Source organism: Telmatherina bonti, assembly GCF_933228915.1.
Source record: "Telmatherina bonti genome assembly, chromosome: 4".
NCBI classification, from domain to species: domain Eukaryota; kingdom Metazoa; phylum Chordata; class Actinopteri; order Atheriniformes; family Telmatherinidae; genus Telmatherina; species Telmatherina bonti.
In genome coordinates, this window is record NC_136622.1 from 2,273,744 (window position 1) to 2,289,582 (window position 15,839).

At 35.7% G+C, this 15,839-nt stretch overlaps 1 protein-coding gene across 1 annotated transcript in view; it reads right to left on the reverse strand.

Moving 5' to 3' along the window:
* Positions 1–3,313, reverse strand: part of plagl2 (pleiomorphic adenoma gene-like 2) — a gene marked incomplete at its 3' end in the record, with an annotated part of 116,612 nt that extends 113,299 nt beyond the window's left edge. The window contains exon 1 of the mRNA XM_079238408.1: positions 3,136–3,313. The remainder of the gene's footprint in view (positions 1–3,135) is intronic.
* Between the last annotated feature and the right edge of the window lie 12,526 nt (positions 3,314–15,839).

A 15,839-nucleotide genomic window follows, 5' to 3' on the forward strand; every position in this document is an offset into this window, starting at 1 on the left:
TCTTTTCTGGTCCACCAATATAAACTTTGTTATACAAACAATTATGCAAAATAAATAGAAAAATAAAACAAGAATCCAGAATATCAAGGCAAAGTAAATTTACCCAGCATTACAATTAATTATTTCACTTTTAGCCATTTCAGCTAATTTACTTTGTTTTTTTTATGCGTATCAGAGGAGCCTATAAGAAACGAAACACTGTTTAAATACATATGATCATTTATATTTAAGATCAAATTAATAATTCCAACCAACTGAAATAATTGGCGAGCAGGATGGCATCATTCTGAACGAGCGCTGCAGCTGATTTTCTACCAACTGCTCAGCATTGAGTGTCTGGAAATGACTTGTTCGAAAACTTATTTCTGATCAATCATGTGTAGAAGAGCTGATAGATTGTCTTTACCATAAATGTGGCGCATGGCTCCAGCAGACATGAGCTGCAGTTTCTCCCTCCTTCTACGTGAACATGGTATTCCCATCCGACGCCCCGCCACCCTCCCTCAAAGTGACCTGAAGGACCAGCAGCTACTGTGTGAAACCTCACATACTGCAAACAAATAGACCTGGTCTCCTGCCGGTCCCATGACGGCCAACACACATGTAAACACTCCAGCATAGAGAACAAACAACAAACACACATGTAAACACTCCAGCATAGAGAACAAACAACAAACACACAAACCCAGTAAGACACCAGAAATACCAGTCCTGGGTCCAGTTCTCTGGCTGCCAGTTTGATGGAGCAAAACAAAAAAAAAAAAAGATGTTGGTGCCTGAAGATGGAACTATGAACCTGCTGCCTCCTGCAGCCTCCTGCAGCCTCCTGCTGCCTCCTGCTGCCTCCTGCAGCCTCCTGCAGCCTCCTGCAGCCTCCTGCAGCCTCCTGCAGCCTCCTGCAGCCTCCTGCTGCCTCCTGCTGCCTCCTGCTGCCTCCTGCTGCCTCCTGCAGCATCTTGCAGCCTCCTGCAGCCTCCTGCAGCCTCCTGCTGCCTCCTGCTGCCTCCTGCTGCCTCCTGCTGCCTCCTGCTGCCTCCTGCAGCCTCCTGCAGCCTCCTGCAGCCTCCTGCAGCCTCCTGCTGCCTCCTGCTGCCTCCTGCTGCCTCCTGCAGCCTCCTGCAGCCTCCTGCAGCCTCCTGCAGCCTCCTGCAGCCTCCTGCAGCCTCCTGCTGCCTCCTGCTGCCTCCTGCAGCATCTTGCAGCCTCCTGCAGCCTCCTGCAGCCTCCTGCAGCCTCCTGCTGCCTCCTGCAGCATCTTGCAGCCTCCTGCTGCCTCCTGCTGCCTGCCTCCTGCAGCCTCCTGCAGCATCTTGCAGCCTCCTGCTGCCTCCTGCTGCCTCCTGCAGCATCTTGCAGCCTCCTGCTGCCTCCTGCTGCAGCCTGCTGCCTCCTGCAGCATCTTGCAGCCTCCTGCTGCCTCCTGCTGCAGCCTCCTGCAGCATCTTGCAGCCTCCTGCTGCCTCCTGCTGCCTCCTGCTGCCTCCTGCAGCCTCCTGCAGCCTCCTGCAGCCTCCTGCTGCCTCCTGCTGCCTCCTGCTGCCTCCTGCTGCCTCCTGCTGCCTCCTGCTGCCTCCTGCAGAGGTGCAAGGAGTTGTGTTTACGAGAAGACCTCCCGTCTCAGGACATGAAGTCTTGGGTTTGTAAACATGAAGCCGGGACGAAAGGCGGAGGTCTGCAGACGGAGAGTCAGCCGTAAGGCTGCACAGACGGAGAGTCAGCCGTAAGGCTGCACAGACGGAGAGGAGAGTCAGCCGTAAGGCTGCACAGACGGAGAGGAGAGTCAGCCGTAAGGCTGCACAGACGGAGAGTCAGCCGTAAGGCTGCACAGACGGAGAGGAGAGTCAGCCGTAAGGCTGCACAGATGGAGAGGAGAGTCAGCCGTAAGGCTGCACAGACGGAGAGGAGAGTCAGCCGTAAGGCTGCACAGACGGAGAGGAGAGTCAGCCGTAAGGCTGCACAGACGGAGAGGAGAGTCAGCCGTAAGGCTGCACAGACGGAGAGGAGAGTCAGCCGTAAGGCTGCACAGACGGAGAGGAGAGTCAGCCGTAAGGCTGCACAGACGGAGAGTCAGCCGTAAGGCTGCACAGACGGAGAGGAGAGTCAGCCGTAAGGCTGCACAGACGGAGAGGAGAGTCAGCCGTAAGGCTGCACAGACGGAGAGGAGAGTCAGCCGTAAGGCTGCACAGACGGAGAGGAGAGTCAGCCGTAAGGCTGCACAGACGGAGAGTCAGCCGTAAGGCTGCACAGACGGAGAGTCAGCCGTCCCAGTTTCAGCTCTTCCCCTCCACTGGACCAGTTGTACCTGCCGACAGGTGCGCAGGTCGTGTTCCCGGCGTGGCCGCAGGAACCGAAGCGTCTCTTCTGGATCAGTTAGAAGAACTTCTGAGAAGCTGATCATCAGTTTTCCTCCGACTACTTCAGTAAAACTCTGAAAATCATTTCCGTTTGTTTTGGCTTCATTTCACTGTGGACGTCCTCTCTGACAGGCCGTCACGTCACGGAGCGTGGAATGACGTGAAAGTGGATAAAAGTAGGAATCCTGAACATCCCCGGATGTGGAAACACCTGAAAGGAGCAAAGTTCAGCAGCTGTTTGCTCTGCAGGAAAACAAACATCAAAGCTTCTGCGTGGAAATCAGCTCGTTTCCACTCAGATGACAAGAAAAGCCCCGCGGCAACAAGCCCACTCTGAACCCACTCAACCCCCCCCCCCCCCCCCCCCCCCCTCCCCTCTGGGGGACCCTGCTTGTTATTCAGCTTCAGGGGAAAACCGCTGGACGGACCCACGGTCAGACAGACCCAAAACCCACGCAGGAAAACTTCCACCAGCTCGCAGCGTGCACACCGCGCGACGTCGCCGTGCGTCGGCGCGCGCGCTTCAGAGGCTGCAGCTCGCTGGAAACTTTGCAAACAACATGAAACGTGAAGCGCGAGGGCCGCCGGACAAAGTGCGGCGCGCGGGACACACCGTGACCCGAAGCCCACGCGCGACCGTGTCACGAAACAGCAGCGGGGAAAACAAGAAGCCACGGCGCGTCCCGCACGAGCGCAGAGGGAACTGCTTTTCAAGGCCACGCAGGCGCGCACGGGGACGTGCAGCCGCGTTCTCACAGGGAAAAAGGACCAGTTTACCCACCGCAAACTTTCCAGCAGCGCACTGGTCACGTCACGCAGAGTCCCGGTCCGCGTCCATGCCCGGACCCCGCAGCACAATCCCGCGTGGCACGACCCACGCCACGCGCGCGGATGACTTGTCTGCTGACTTTTCCAGCCGTTTTTCAGAATCCGCGGCCTGAGCGCGTCTGGCTCTGCTCGGCTGCTGCGGAGTTATGGGGCGCGAGCATTGTGGGAGAGTGACGTCACTTTCACAAACTTTTTCACTGGTTTCCAACCAGTCCTCCCAGTCCGAGTCCTCCCAGTCCCACGGCCAGTCCGGACCCACTTCACACACCTGCAGCCGGAACACACACTTCACATTTTATATTTAAATCATGTTTCATGTGAAATATTATTGGATGTTATGATAAAATGTTTAATATGAAATATTATTGGATGTTATGATAAAATGTTTAATGTGAAATATTATTGGATGTTATGATAAAATGTTTAATGTGAAATATTATTGGATGTTATGATAAAATGTTTAATGTGAAATATTATTGGATGTTATGATAAAATGTTTAATGTGAAATATTGGATGTTATGATAAAATGTTTAATGTGAAATATTATTGGATGTTATGATAAAATGTTTAATATGAAATATTATTGGATGTTATGATAAAATGTTTAATATGAAATATTATTGGATGTTATGATAAAATGTTTAATGTGAAATATTATTGGATGTTATGATAAAATGTTTAATGTGAAATATTATTGGATGTTATGATAAAATGTTTAATGTGAAATATTATTGGATGTTATGATAAAATGTTTAATGTGAAATATTACTGGATGTTATGATTTTTGTTGTTATTCATTGTTGTAGTTCATTGTTATGAACTTTTATTCAATAAATTATTTTACAAACGTTTATTGTTGCTGTTTTTTGCTTGTGCATCAAAACTAAAATACGTTTTATTTGCTATAAATAAGTTTTTATTTCAACTGTAAATATTTTTTTCATAATTTGTTTTAATCATACATGAAAAGGAAAAATGAATCATTTTCCTGACACATTATGTGTCAACAACGTGGAGCAGGAAGAGGAGCAGCACGTGCTGCAGGACATGGAGGTGCTGATGGAGGCCCCCCTCCCTCCTTCTCTGTTTTCCTTCTCTTGCCGCCCGGTGGGGGGGGGGGGGGGCGGGGATTAATTCTAGCCCCCCCCCCCCCCCGTGTTTGTGCAGAGAAACGGGGGTCTGCAGTAATGCTGACTTCAAGTGCTGCAGGATTTTACAGATACAGTCATTTTGTTTGTCATCATAGAAACTTAGAACACAGAAACTCATTAATATACTTTTATATTAATATTATATTTACATGATATCTATGCAAATATTTATTATATTACTCTGTAAATGATTTATTGATATTATTTACATATATTTTTATATATTTATCTTTAAAATAAAACGTTGTTTTTAAATAATTATTTTCACTAAATGCTTTGAATTGTCCTTAAATCTGTTTTTTAAATCATTAAAAACTGCTGAATTTTGCTGAAAGTCTTGTCATATATCGGTTCACATTTTCTGTCAGCGCTTCTTTAAGTGCGACATTTCCGACAGAACCCGAACGCAACAGCGTGGCGCAGAAAATGCGTGTTTTTTCAGCGTGTAGGAGGAAGAGGAGGAGGAAGAGGAGGAAGAGTGGGTTATGGCTCTGAAACCAGTGAAAGCTGAGCTGTTAGTGAGCTGGTAGGGAAACGTGTGCTGTCTGGAGTCTGCTTTGGTTTTTCTCTGCGTTTTGGAGGAAAGTTGGTTTTGATGGAGCGAGGTCTTCAGGTCGGACCTGGTTTTGGTTCCTTCCTGCTGCTGAAAACTTTTACAGGCGAAAACAAGTTTAAATCGTTGTTTAAAGTCGCTTAAAACTCACCTAGAGAAGCTTCACTTAAAGTTCCTTTTTATCTGATGAATTTCTGCGACTTTTGCTTTTAATCTGCAGCCCAAATTACAAGGACTTCGTTTACATTTTACAGTGACAATTAGGATTGAGTTTACAATTTATTTTACAATTAAACCGCATTACTGGGTTTAAAATCTGCTATTTAGCTGCATATTATGAGTGAGAAATAAATATTTCAGTCAGAGAAATTCAAATAAAATGACAAAACAGCAGAAAAAATTCAAATAATTTATTCTGTTCTGATGTTTATTTTAGAAAGTAATCCAGATAAATAAATTTTATCTTTTGATGTAGTTTTCAGCCAGTTTATAAAATCAAACTTAAGTTCGGATAAGGCTTGTTCAACTCTCTTGTTTAATTAATTTTATGGTCAAACTTTAAGGACATATGATAATATTTATAATTTTGTTAGTTTTTAACCTCCAAAGAAGTGTGAATATAAAATAATAGTTTTATTTATTGTGATTTACCATAAAAGCAAAGCATTATCGACTAATCAGATGTAAGAAAATACCCATATAAATTCCGAATAAAACCTTTAAATGTTTTTTTTTATTTAATTCAATTAATTCTGCTTTTAATTATTTTAATATAATTTATAATTTTATTATGATTTTGTTATTTGTATTTTCTTTTATGCTTTTTTCTGTAATGCTTGTAATGTTTTATGTAAAGCACTTTGAATTGTCTTGTACATGAAAGGTGCTATACAAATAAACTTGCCTTTTAAAAAGGGAAAAATATGTTTTACTGTGGAAATTTTAACATAACATAAATGCTGCAGGATGTTTTTTTCTGCATAAAATCATTGTTTTAATTGAGTCCTTCTGGCCTAAAGACGGTTCTGTTTTTAGTCTGAAAAATGCCTTAGTGATACATCAAAATTTAAAAATTATCTATGATTAAAAGTTCTGATGTGTAAAAATTGTATTTCTATTTAATTAGACTTGTCTTCTAACCAAACAGAGAGAATCCACAGAGAGGAGCTTTTAAATCAAACTAATGCAGGTTTTCATCTTTTTCCTCTTTTCAGTTTAAAAAACTAAAAACACTAAATTTGCTATTAAACATTTTAGCACAGTTGTTTGAGAATTTCATTAAGTTAAAGTTTTCTGTTTTTTAAGAACATTTTTTGTTTTTTAAGTTTTTAAAAATTGATTTTAGATCTTAACAGATCTTTCTAAGCGTGTGCAGTATTTTAATTAATTTATTAAACAAAATGAAAAAGACAAAACCACAGAATTTAATCTGTTAAATTAACACAATCTAAACCACAGAATTTAATCTGTTAAATTAACACAATTTAAACCACAGAATTTAATCTGTTAAATTAACACAATTTAAACCACAGATTTGTTTTGAAGCATCTGAAAAAATAAACTTAAAATTTTCGTCCTGTGAAGTGAAACATGGAATAAAAACTGAATCTTTCTTCTCATATAAATTATCATTTACAATGAGCGTTTTTCCTCCTCATAAAACACGTGAAAGCTCAGTCCAGACATCAGCAGCAACTTCTGAAGCTTATTTTCCTGATAACATCCACACAATGCTGTTTGTTGCGGATCCCTTCTATCCTCATTCTGGAGGGGAGTTCTGGTCTTCATCTATTCCCTCCATCAGATTAAAATCTCCTGCCATGAGACCTGAGGATGAACGGTGGAAGAACCCAGCTGTGTGCATCACCAACGTTTCTGCTGAGTGAAAACAGCATGGTTCAAAACAGTCACTTCATCATGCTTTTCTGACCATCACACAACTCTCAGAATCACGCCAAAACAAAACTTCCACAGCTTCTAAAACTTCTCTAAACATGAAATACTTCTCCAAACGTCTAAAACTTCTCCAAACGTCTAAAACTTTTCCAAACATAAAAAACTTCTCCAAACGTCTAAAACTTCTCCAAACGTCTAAAACTTCTCCAAACATAAAAAAAAACTTCTCCAAACGTCTAAAACTTTTCCAAACATAAAAAACTTTTCCAAACGTCTAAAACTTTTCCAAACATAAAAAACTTCTCCAAACATAAAAAACTTCTCCAAATGTCTAAAACTTCTCCAAACGTCTAAAACTTTTCCAAACATAAAAAACTTTTCCAAACATAAAAAACTTTTCCAAACATAAAGAACTTCTCCAAACATCTAAAACTTTTCCAAACATAAAAAACTTCTCCAAACATAAAGAACTTCTCCAAATGTCTAAAACTTCTCCAAAAGTCTAAAACTTTTCCAAACGTCTAAAATGTTTCCAAACGTCTAAAACTTCACCAAACCACTAAAACTACTCCAAACATTAAAAACTTCTCCAAACATTAAAAACTTTTCCAAACGTCTAAAACTTCTCCAAACATAAATAACTTCTCCAGACATCTAAAACTTTTCCAAACGTCTAAAACTTTTCCAAACATAAAAAACTTCTCCAAACATAAAGAACTTCTCCAAATGTCTAAAACTTCTCCAAACGTCTAAAACTTCTCCAAACGTCTAAAACTTTTCCAAACGTCTAAAACGTTTCCAAACGTCTAAAACTTCACCAAAACACTAAAACTACTCCAAATATTAAAAACTTCTCCAAACATTAAAAACTTTTCCAAACGTCTAAAACTTCTCCAAACGTCTAAAACTTCTCCAAACATAAAAAACTTCTCCAAACGTCTAAAACTTTTCCAAACATAACAAACTTCTCCAAACATTAAAAAACTTCTCCAAACGTCTAAAACATTTCCAAACATAAAAAACTTCTCCAAATGTCTAAAACTTCTCCAAACATAAAAAAATTTCTCCAAATGTCTAAAACTTTTCCAAACATAAAAAACTTTTCCAAACATAAAAAACTTTTCCAAACATAAAGAACTTTTCCAAACATAAAAACTTCTCCAAACATAAAATAGTTCTCCAAACGTCTAAAACTTTCCCAAACATAAAAAACTTTTCCAAACGTCTAAAACTTTTCCAAACATAAAAAACTTCTCCAAACATAAAGAACTTCTCCAAACATAAAAAACTTTTCCACACAAAGAACTTCTCCAAACGTCTAAAACTTCTCCAAACATAAAAACTTCTCCAAACATAAAATAGTTCTCCAAACGTCTAAAACGTTCCCAAACAAAAAACTTTTCCAAACGTCTAAAACTTTTCCAAACATAAAGAACTTTTCCAAACGTCTAAAACTTCTCCAAACATAAAAAACTTCTCCAAACATAAAAAACTTTTCCAAAAATAAAGAACTTTTCCAAACGTCTAAAACTTCTCCAAACGTCTAAAAATTTTCCAAACATAAAAAACTTCTCCAAACATAAAAAACTTTTCCACACAAAGAACTTCTCCAAACGTCTAAAACTTCTCCAAACATAAAAACTTCTCCAAACATAAAATAGTTCTCCAAACGTCTAAAACGTTCCCAAACATAAAAAACTTTTCCAAACGTCTAAAACTTTTCCAAACATAAAGAACTTTTCCAAACGTCTAAAACTTCTCCAAACATCTAAAACTTTTCCAAACATAAAGAACTTTTCCAAACATAGAGAACTTCTCCAAACGTCTAAAACTTTTCCAAACATAAAAAACTTCTCCAAACGTCTAAAACTTTTCCAAACATAAAAAACTTCTCCAAACGTCTAAAACTTTTCCAAACATAAAAAACTTCTCCAAACGTAAAAAAACTTCTCCAAACGTCAAACTTTTCCAAACATAAAAAACTTCTCCAAACGTCTACAACTTTTCCAAACATAAAAAACTTCTCCAAACATAAAAAACTTTTCCAAACATAAAGAACTTTTCCAAACGTCTAAAACTTTTCCAAACATAAAAAACTTCTCCAAACGTCTAAAACTTTTCCAAACATAAAAAACTTCTCCAAACATAAAAAAACTTCTCCAAACGTCTAAAACTTTTCCAAACATAAAAAACTTCTCCAAACGTCTAAAACTTTTCCAAACATAAAAAACTTTTCCAAACGTCTAAAACTTTTCCAAACATAAAGAACTTTTCCAAACGTCTAAAACTTCTCCAAACGTCTAAAACTTCTCCAAACATAAAAAACTTCTCCAAACGTCTAAAACTTTTCCAAACATAAAAAAATTTCTCCAAACATAAAAAACTTCTCCAAACATAAAGAACTTTTCCAAATGTCTAAAACTTCTCCAAACGTCTAAAACTTTTCCAAACGTCTAAAACTTCACCAAACCACTAAAACTACTCCAAACATTAAAAACTTTTCCACACATAAAGAACTTCTCCAAACGTCTAAAACTTCTCCAAACATAAAAACTTCTCCAAACATAAAATAGTTCTCCAAACGTCTAAAACGTTCCCAAACATAAAAAACTTCTCCAAACATCAAACTTTTCCAAACATAAAGAACTTCTCCAAACATAAAGAACTTTTCCAAATGTCTAAAACTTCTCCAAACGTCTAAAACTTTTCCAAACGTCTAAAACTTCTCCAAACGTCTAAAACTTTCCCAAACATAAAAAACTTTTCCAAACGTCTAAAACTTTTCCAAACATAACAAACTTCTCCAAACATTAAAAAACTTCTCCAAACGTCTAAAACATTTCCAAACATAAAAAACTTCTCCAAATGTCTAAAACTTCTCCAAACATAAAAAAATTTCTCCAAATGTCTAAAACTTTTCCAAACATAAAAAACTTTTCCAAACATAAAAAACTTTTCCAAACATAAAGAACTTTTCCAAACATAAAAACTTCTCCAAACATAAAATAGTTCTCCAAACGTCTAAAACTTTCCCAAACATAAAAAACTTTTCCAAACGTCTAAAACTTTTCCAAACATAAAAAACTTCTCCAAACATAAAGAACTTCTCCAAACATAAAAAACTTTTCCACACAAAGAACTTCTCCAAACGTCTAAAACTTCTCCAAACATAAAAACTTCTCCAAACATAAAATAGTTCTCCAAACGTCTAAAACGTTCCCAAACAAAAAACTTTTCCAAACGTCTAAAACTTTTCCAAACATAAAGAACTTTTCCAAACGTCTAAAACTTCTCCAAACATAAAAAACTTCTCCAAACATAAAAAACTTTTCCAAAAATAAAGAACTTTTCCAAACGTCTAAAATTTCTCCAAACGTCTAAAAATTTTCCAAACATAAAAAACTTCTCCAAACATAAAAAACTTTTCCACACAAAGAACTTCTCCAAACGTCTAAAACTTCTCCAAACATAAAAACTTCTCCAAACATAAAATAGTTCTCCAAACGTCTAAAACGTTCCCAAACATAAAAAACTTTTCCAAACGTCTAAAACTTTTCCAAACATAAAGAACTTTTCCAAACGTCTAAAACTTCTCCAAACATCTAAAACTTTTCCAAACATAAAGAACTTTTCCAAACATAGAGAACTTCTCCAAACGTCTAAAACTTTTCCAAACATAAAAAACTTCTCCAAACGTCTAAAACTTTTCCAAACATAAAAAACTTCTCCAAACGTCTAAAACTTTTCCAAACATAAAAAACTTCTCCAAACGTAAAAAAACTTCTCCAAACGTCAAACTTTTCCAAACATAAAAAACTTCTCCAAACGTCTACAACTTTTCCAAACATAAAAAACTTCTCCAAACATAAAAAACTTTTCCAAACATAAAGAACTTTTCCAAACGTCTAAAACTTTTCCAAACATAAAAAACTTCTCCAAACGTCTAAAACTTTTCCAAACATAAAAAACTTCTCCAAACATAAAAAAACTTCTCCAAACGTCTAAAACTTTTCCAAACATAAAAAACTTCTCCAAACGTCTAAAACTTTTCCAAACATAAAAAACTTTTCCAAACGTCTAAAACTTTTCCAAACATAAAGAACTTTTCCAAACGTCTAAAACTTCTCCAAACGTCTAAAACTTTTCCAAACGTCTAAAACTTCACCAAACCACTAAAACTACTCCAAACATTAAAAACTTTTCCACACATAAAGAACTTCTCCAAACGTCTAAAACTTCTCCAAACATAAAAAACTTCTCCAAATGTCTAAAACTTCTCCAAACATAAAAAACTTCTCCAAACATAAAAAACGTCTCCAAACGTCTAAAACAGTTCCAAACATAAAAAACTTCTCCAAATGTCTAAAACTTTTCCAAACGTCTAAAACTTCTCCAAACATAAAAAACTTCTCCAAACGTCTAAAACTTTTCCAAACATAAAAAACTTCTCCAAAAATAAAAAACTTCTCCAAACATCAAACTTTTCCAAACATAAAGAACTTCTCCAAACATCTAAAACTTTTCCAAACATAAAAAACTTCTCCAAACATAAAGAACTTCTCCAAATGTCTAAAACTTCTCCAAACGTCTAAAACTATTCCAAACGTCTAAAATGTTTCCAAACGTCTAAAACTTCACCAAACCACTAAAACTACTCCAAACATTAAAAACTACTCCAAACATTAAAAACTTCTCCAAACATTAAAAACTTTTCCAAACGTCTAAAAATTCTCCAAACATAAATAACTTCTCCAGACATCTAAAACTTTTCCAAACGTCTAAAACTTTTCCAAACATAAAAAACTTCTCCAAACATAAAGAACTTCTCCAAATGTCTAAAACTTCTCCAAACGTCTAAAACTTCTCCAAACGTCTAAAGATTTTCCAAACATGAAAAACTTCCCCAAACATAAAAACTTCTCCAAACATAAAAAACTTCTGCAAACGTCTAAAACTTTCCCAAACATAAAAAACTTTTCCAAACGTCTAAAACTTTTCCAAACATAAAGAACTTTTCCAAACGTCTAAAACTTCTCCAAACGTCTAAAACTTTTCCAAACATAAAAAACTTTTCCAAACATAAAAAACTTTTCCACACATAAAGAACTTCTCCAAATGTCTAAAACTTCTCCAAACATAAAAACTTCGCCAAACATAAAATAGTTCTCCAAACGTCTAAAACTTTTCCAAACATAAAAAACTTCTCCAAACGTCTAAAACTTTTCCAAACATAAAAAACTTTTCCAAACGTCTAAAACTTTTCCAAACAAAGAACTTTTCCAAACGTCTAAAACTTCTCCAAACGTCTAAAACTTTTCCAAACGTCTAAAATGTTTCCAAACGTCTAAAACTTCACCAAACCACTAAAACTTCTCCAAACATAAAAAACTTCTCCAAACGTCTAAAACTTTTCCAAACATAAAAAACTTCTCCAAACATAAAGAACTTCTCCAAATGTCTAAAACTTCTCCAAACGTCTAAAACTTCTCCAAACGTCTAAAGATTTTCCAAACATGAAAAACTTCCCCAAACATAAAAACTTCTCCAAACATAAAAAACTTCTGCAAACGTCTAAAACTTTCCCAAACATAAAAAACTTTTCCAAACGTCTAAAACTTTTCCAAACATAAAGAACTTTTCCAAACGTCTAAAACTTCTCCAAACGTCTAAAACTTTTCCAAACATAAAAAACTTTTCCAAACATAAAAAACTTTTCCACACATAAAGAACTTCTCCAAATGTCTAAAACTTCTCCAAACATAAAAACTTCGCCAAACATAAAATAGTTCTCCAAACGTCTAAAACTTTTCCAAACATAAAAAACTTCTCCAAACGTCTAAAACTTTTCCAAACATAAAAAACTTTTCCAAACGTCTAAAACTTTTCCAAACAAAGAACTTTTCCAAACGTCTAAAACTTCTCCAAACGTCTAAAACTTTTCCAAACGTCTAAAATGTTTCCAAACGTCTAAAACTTCACCAAACCACTAAAACTTCTCCAAACATAAAAAACTTCTCCAAACGTCTAAAACTTTTCCAAACATAAAAAACTTCTCCAAACATAAAGAACTTCTCCAAATGTCTAAAACTTCTCCAAACGTCTAAAACTTCTCCAAACGTCTAAAGATTTTCCAAACATGAAAAACTTCCCCAAACATAAAAACTTCTCCAAACATAAAAAACTTCTGCAAACGTCTAAAACTTTCCCAAACATAAAAAACTTTTCCAAACGTCTAAAACTTTTCCAAACATAAAGAACTTTTCCAAACGTCTAAAACTTCTCCAAACGTCTAAAACTTTTCCAAACATAAAAAACTTTTCCAAACATAAAAAACTTTTCCACACATAAAGAACTTCTCCAAATGTCTAAAACTTCTCCAAACATAAAAACTTCGCCAAACATAAAATAGTTCTCCAAACGTCTAAAACTTTTCCAAACATAAAAAACTTCTCCAAACGTCTAAAACTTTTCCAAACATAAAAAAAATTTCTCCAAACGTCTAAAACTTTTCCAAACATAAAAAACTTCTCCAAACGTCTAAAACTTTTCCAAACATAAAAAACTTCTCCAAACATAAAAAAAACTTCTCCAAACGTCTAAAACTTTTCCAAACATAAAAAACTTCTCCAAACGTCTAAAACTTTTCCAAACATAAAAAACTTTTCCAAACGTCTAAAACTTTTCCAAACATAAAGAACTTTTCCAAACGTCTAAAACTTCTCCAAACGTCTAAAACTTCTCCAAACATAAAAAACTTCTCCAAACGTCTAAAACTTTTCCAAACATAAAAAAATTTCTCCAAACATAAAAAACTTCTCCAAACATAAAGAACTTCTCCAAATGTCTAAAACTTCTCCAAACGTCTAAAACTTTTCCAAACGTCTAAAACTTCACCAAACCACTAAAACTACTCCAAACATTAAAAACTTTTCCAAACATAAAGAACTTCTCCAAACGTCTAAAACTTTTCCAAACATAAAAAACTTCTCCAAACATAAAAAACTTTTCCAAACATAAAGAACTTTTCCAAACGTCTAAAACTTTTCCAAACATAAAAAACTTCTCCAAACGTCTAAAACTTTTCCAAACATAAAAAACTTCTCCAAACATAAAAAAACTTCTCCAAACGTCTAAAACTTTTCCAAACATAAAAAACTTTTCCAAACGTCTAAAACTTCTCCAAACGTCTAAAACTTCTCCAAACATAAAAAACTTCTCCAAACGTCTAAAACTTTTCCAAACATAAAAAAATTTCTCCAAACATAAAAAACTTCTCCAAACATAAAGAACTTCTCCAAATGTCTAAAACTTCTCCAAACATAAAAACTTCGCCAAACATAAAATAGTTCTCCAAACGTCTAAAACTTTTCCAAACATAAAAAACTTCTCCAAACGTCTAAAACTTTTCCAAACATAAAAAACTTTTCCAAACGTCTAAAACTTTTCCAAACAAAGAACTTTTCCAAACGTCTAAAACTTCTCCAAACGTCTAAAACTTTTCCAAACGTCTAAAATGTTTCCAAACGTCTAAAACTTCACCAAACCACTAAAACTTCTCCAAACATAAAAAACTTCTCCAAACGTCTAAAACTTTTCCAAACATAAAAAACTTCTCCAAACATAAAGAACTTCTCCAAATGTCTAAAACTTCTCCAAACGTCTAAAACTTCTCCAAACGTCTAAAGATTTTCCAAACATGAAAAACTTCCCCAAACATAAAAACTTCTCCAAACATAAAAAACTTCTGCAAACGTCTAAAACTTTCCCAAACATAAAAAACTTTTCCAAACGTCTAAAACTTTTCCAAACATAAAAAACTTTTCCAAACGTCTAAAACTTTTCCAAACATAAAAAACTTCTCCAAACATAAAGAACTTCTCCAAACATAAAAAACTTTTCCACACAAAGAACTTCTCCAAACGTCTAAAACTTCTCCAAACATAAAAACTTCTCCAAACATAAAATAGTTCTCCAAACGTCTAAAACGTTCCCAAACAAAAAACTTTTCCAAACGTCTAAAACTTTTCCAAACATAAAGAACTTTTCCAAACGTCTAAAACTTCTCCAAACATAAAAAACTTCTCCAAACATAAAAAACTTTTCCAAAAATAAAGAACTTTTCCAAACGTCTAAAATTTCTCCAAACGTCTAAAAATTTTCCAAACATAAAAAACTTCTCCAAACATAAAAAACTTTTCCACACAAAGAACTTCTCCAAACGTCTAAAACTTCTCCAAACATAAAAACTTCTCCAAACATAAAATAGTTCTCCAAACGTCTAAAACGTTCCCAAACATAAAAAACTTTTCCAAACGTCTAAAACTTTTCCAAACATAAAGAACTTTTCCAAACGTCTAAAACTTCTCCAAACATCTAAAACTTTTCCAAACATAAAGAACTTTTCCAAACATAGAGAACTTCTCCAAACGTCTAAAACTTTTCCAAACATAAAAAACTTCTCCAAACGTCTAAAACTTTTCCAAACATAAAAAACTTCTCCAAACGTCTAAAACTTTTCCAAACATAAAAAACTTCTCCAAACGTAAAAAAACTTCTCCAAACGTCAAACTTTTCCAAACATAAAAAACTTCTCCAAACGTCTACAACTTTTCCAAACATAAAAAACTTCTCCAAACATAAAAAACTTTTCCAAACATAAAGAACTTTTCCAAACGTCTAAAACTTTTCCAAACATAAAAAACTTCTCCAAACGTCTAAAACTTTTCCAAACATAAAAAACTTCTCCAAACATAAAAAAACTTCTCCAAACGTCTAAAACTTTTCCAAACATAAAAAACTTCTCCAAACGTCTAAAACTTTTCCAAACATAAAAAACTTTTCCAAACGTCTAAAACTTTTCCAAACATAAAGAACTTTTCCAAACGTCTAAAACTTCTCCAAACGTCTAAAACTTTTCCAAACGTCTAAAACTTCACCAAACCACTAAAACTACTCCAAACATTAAAAACTTTTCCACACATAAAGAACTTCTCCAAACGTCTAAAACTTCTCCAAACATAAAAAACTTCTCCAAATGTCTAAAACTTCTCCAAACA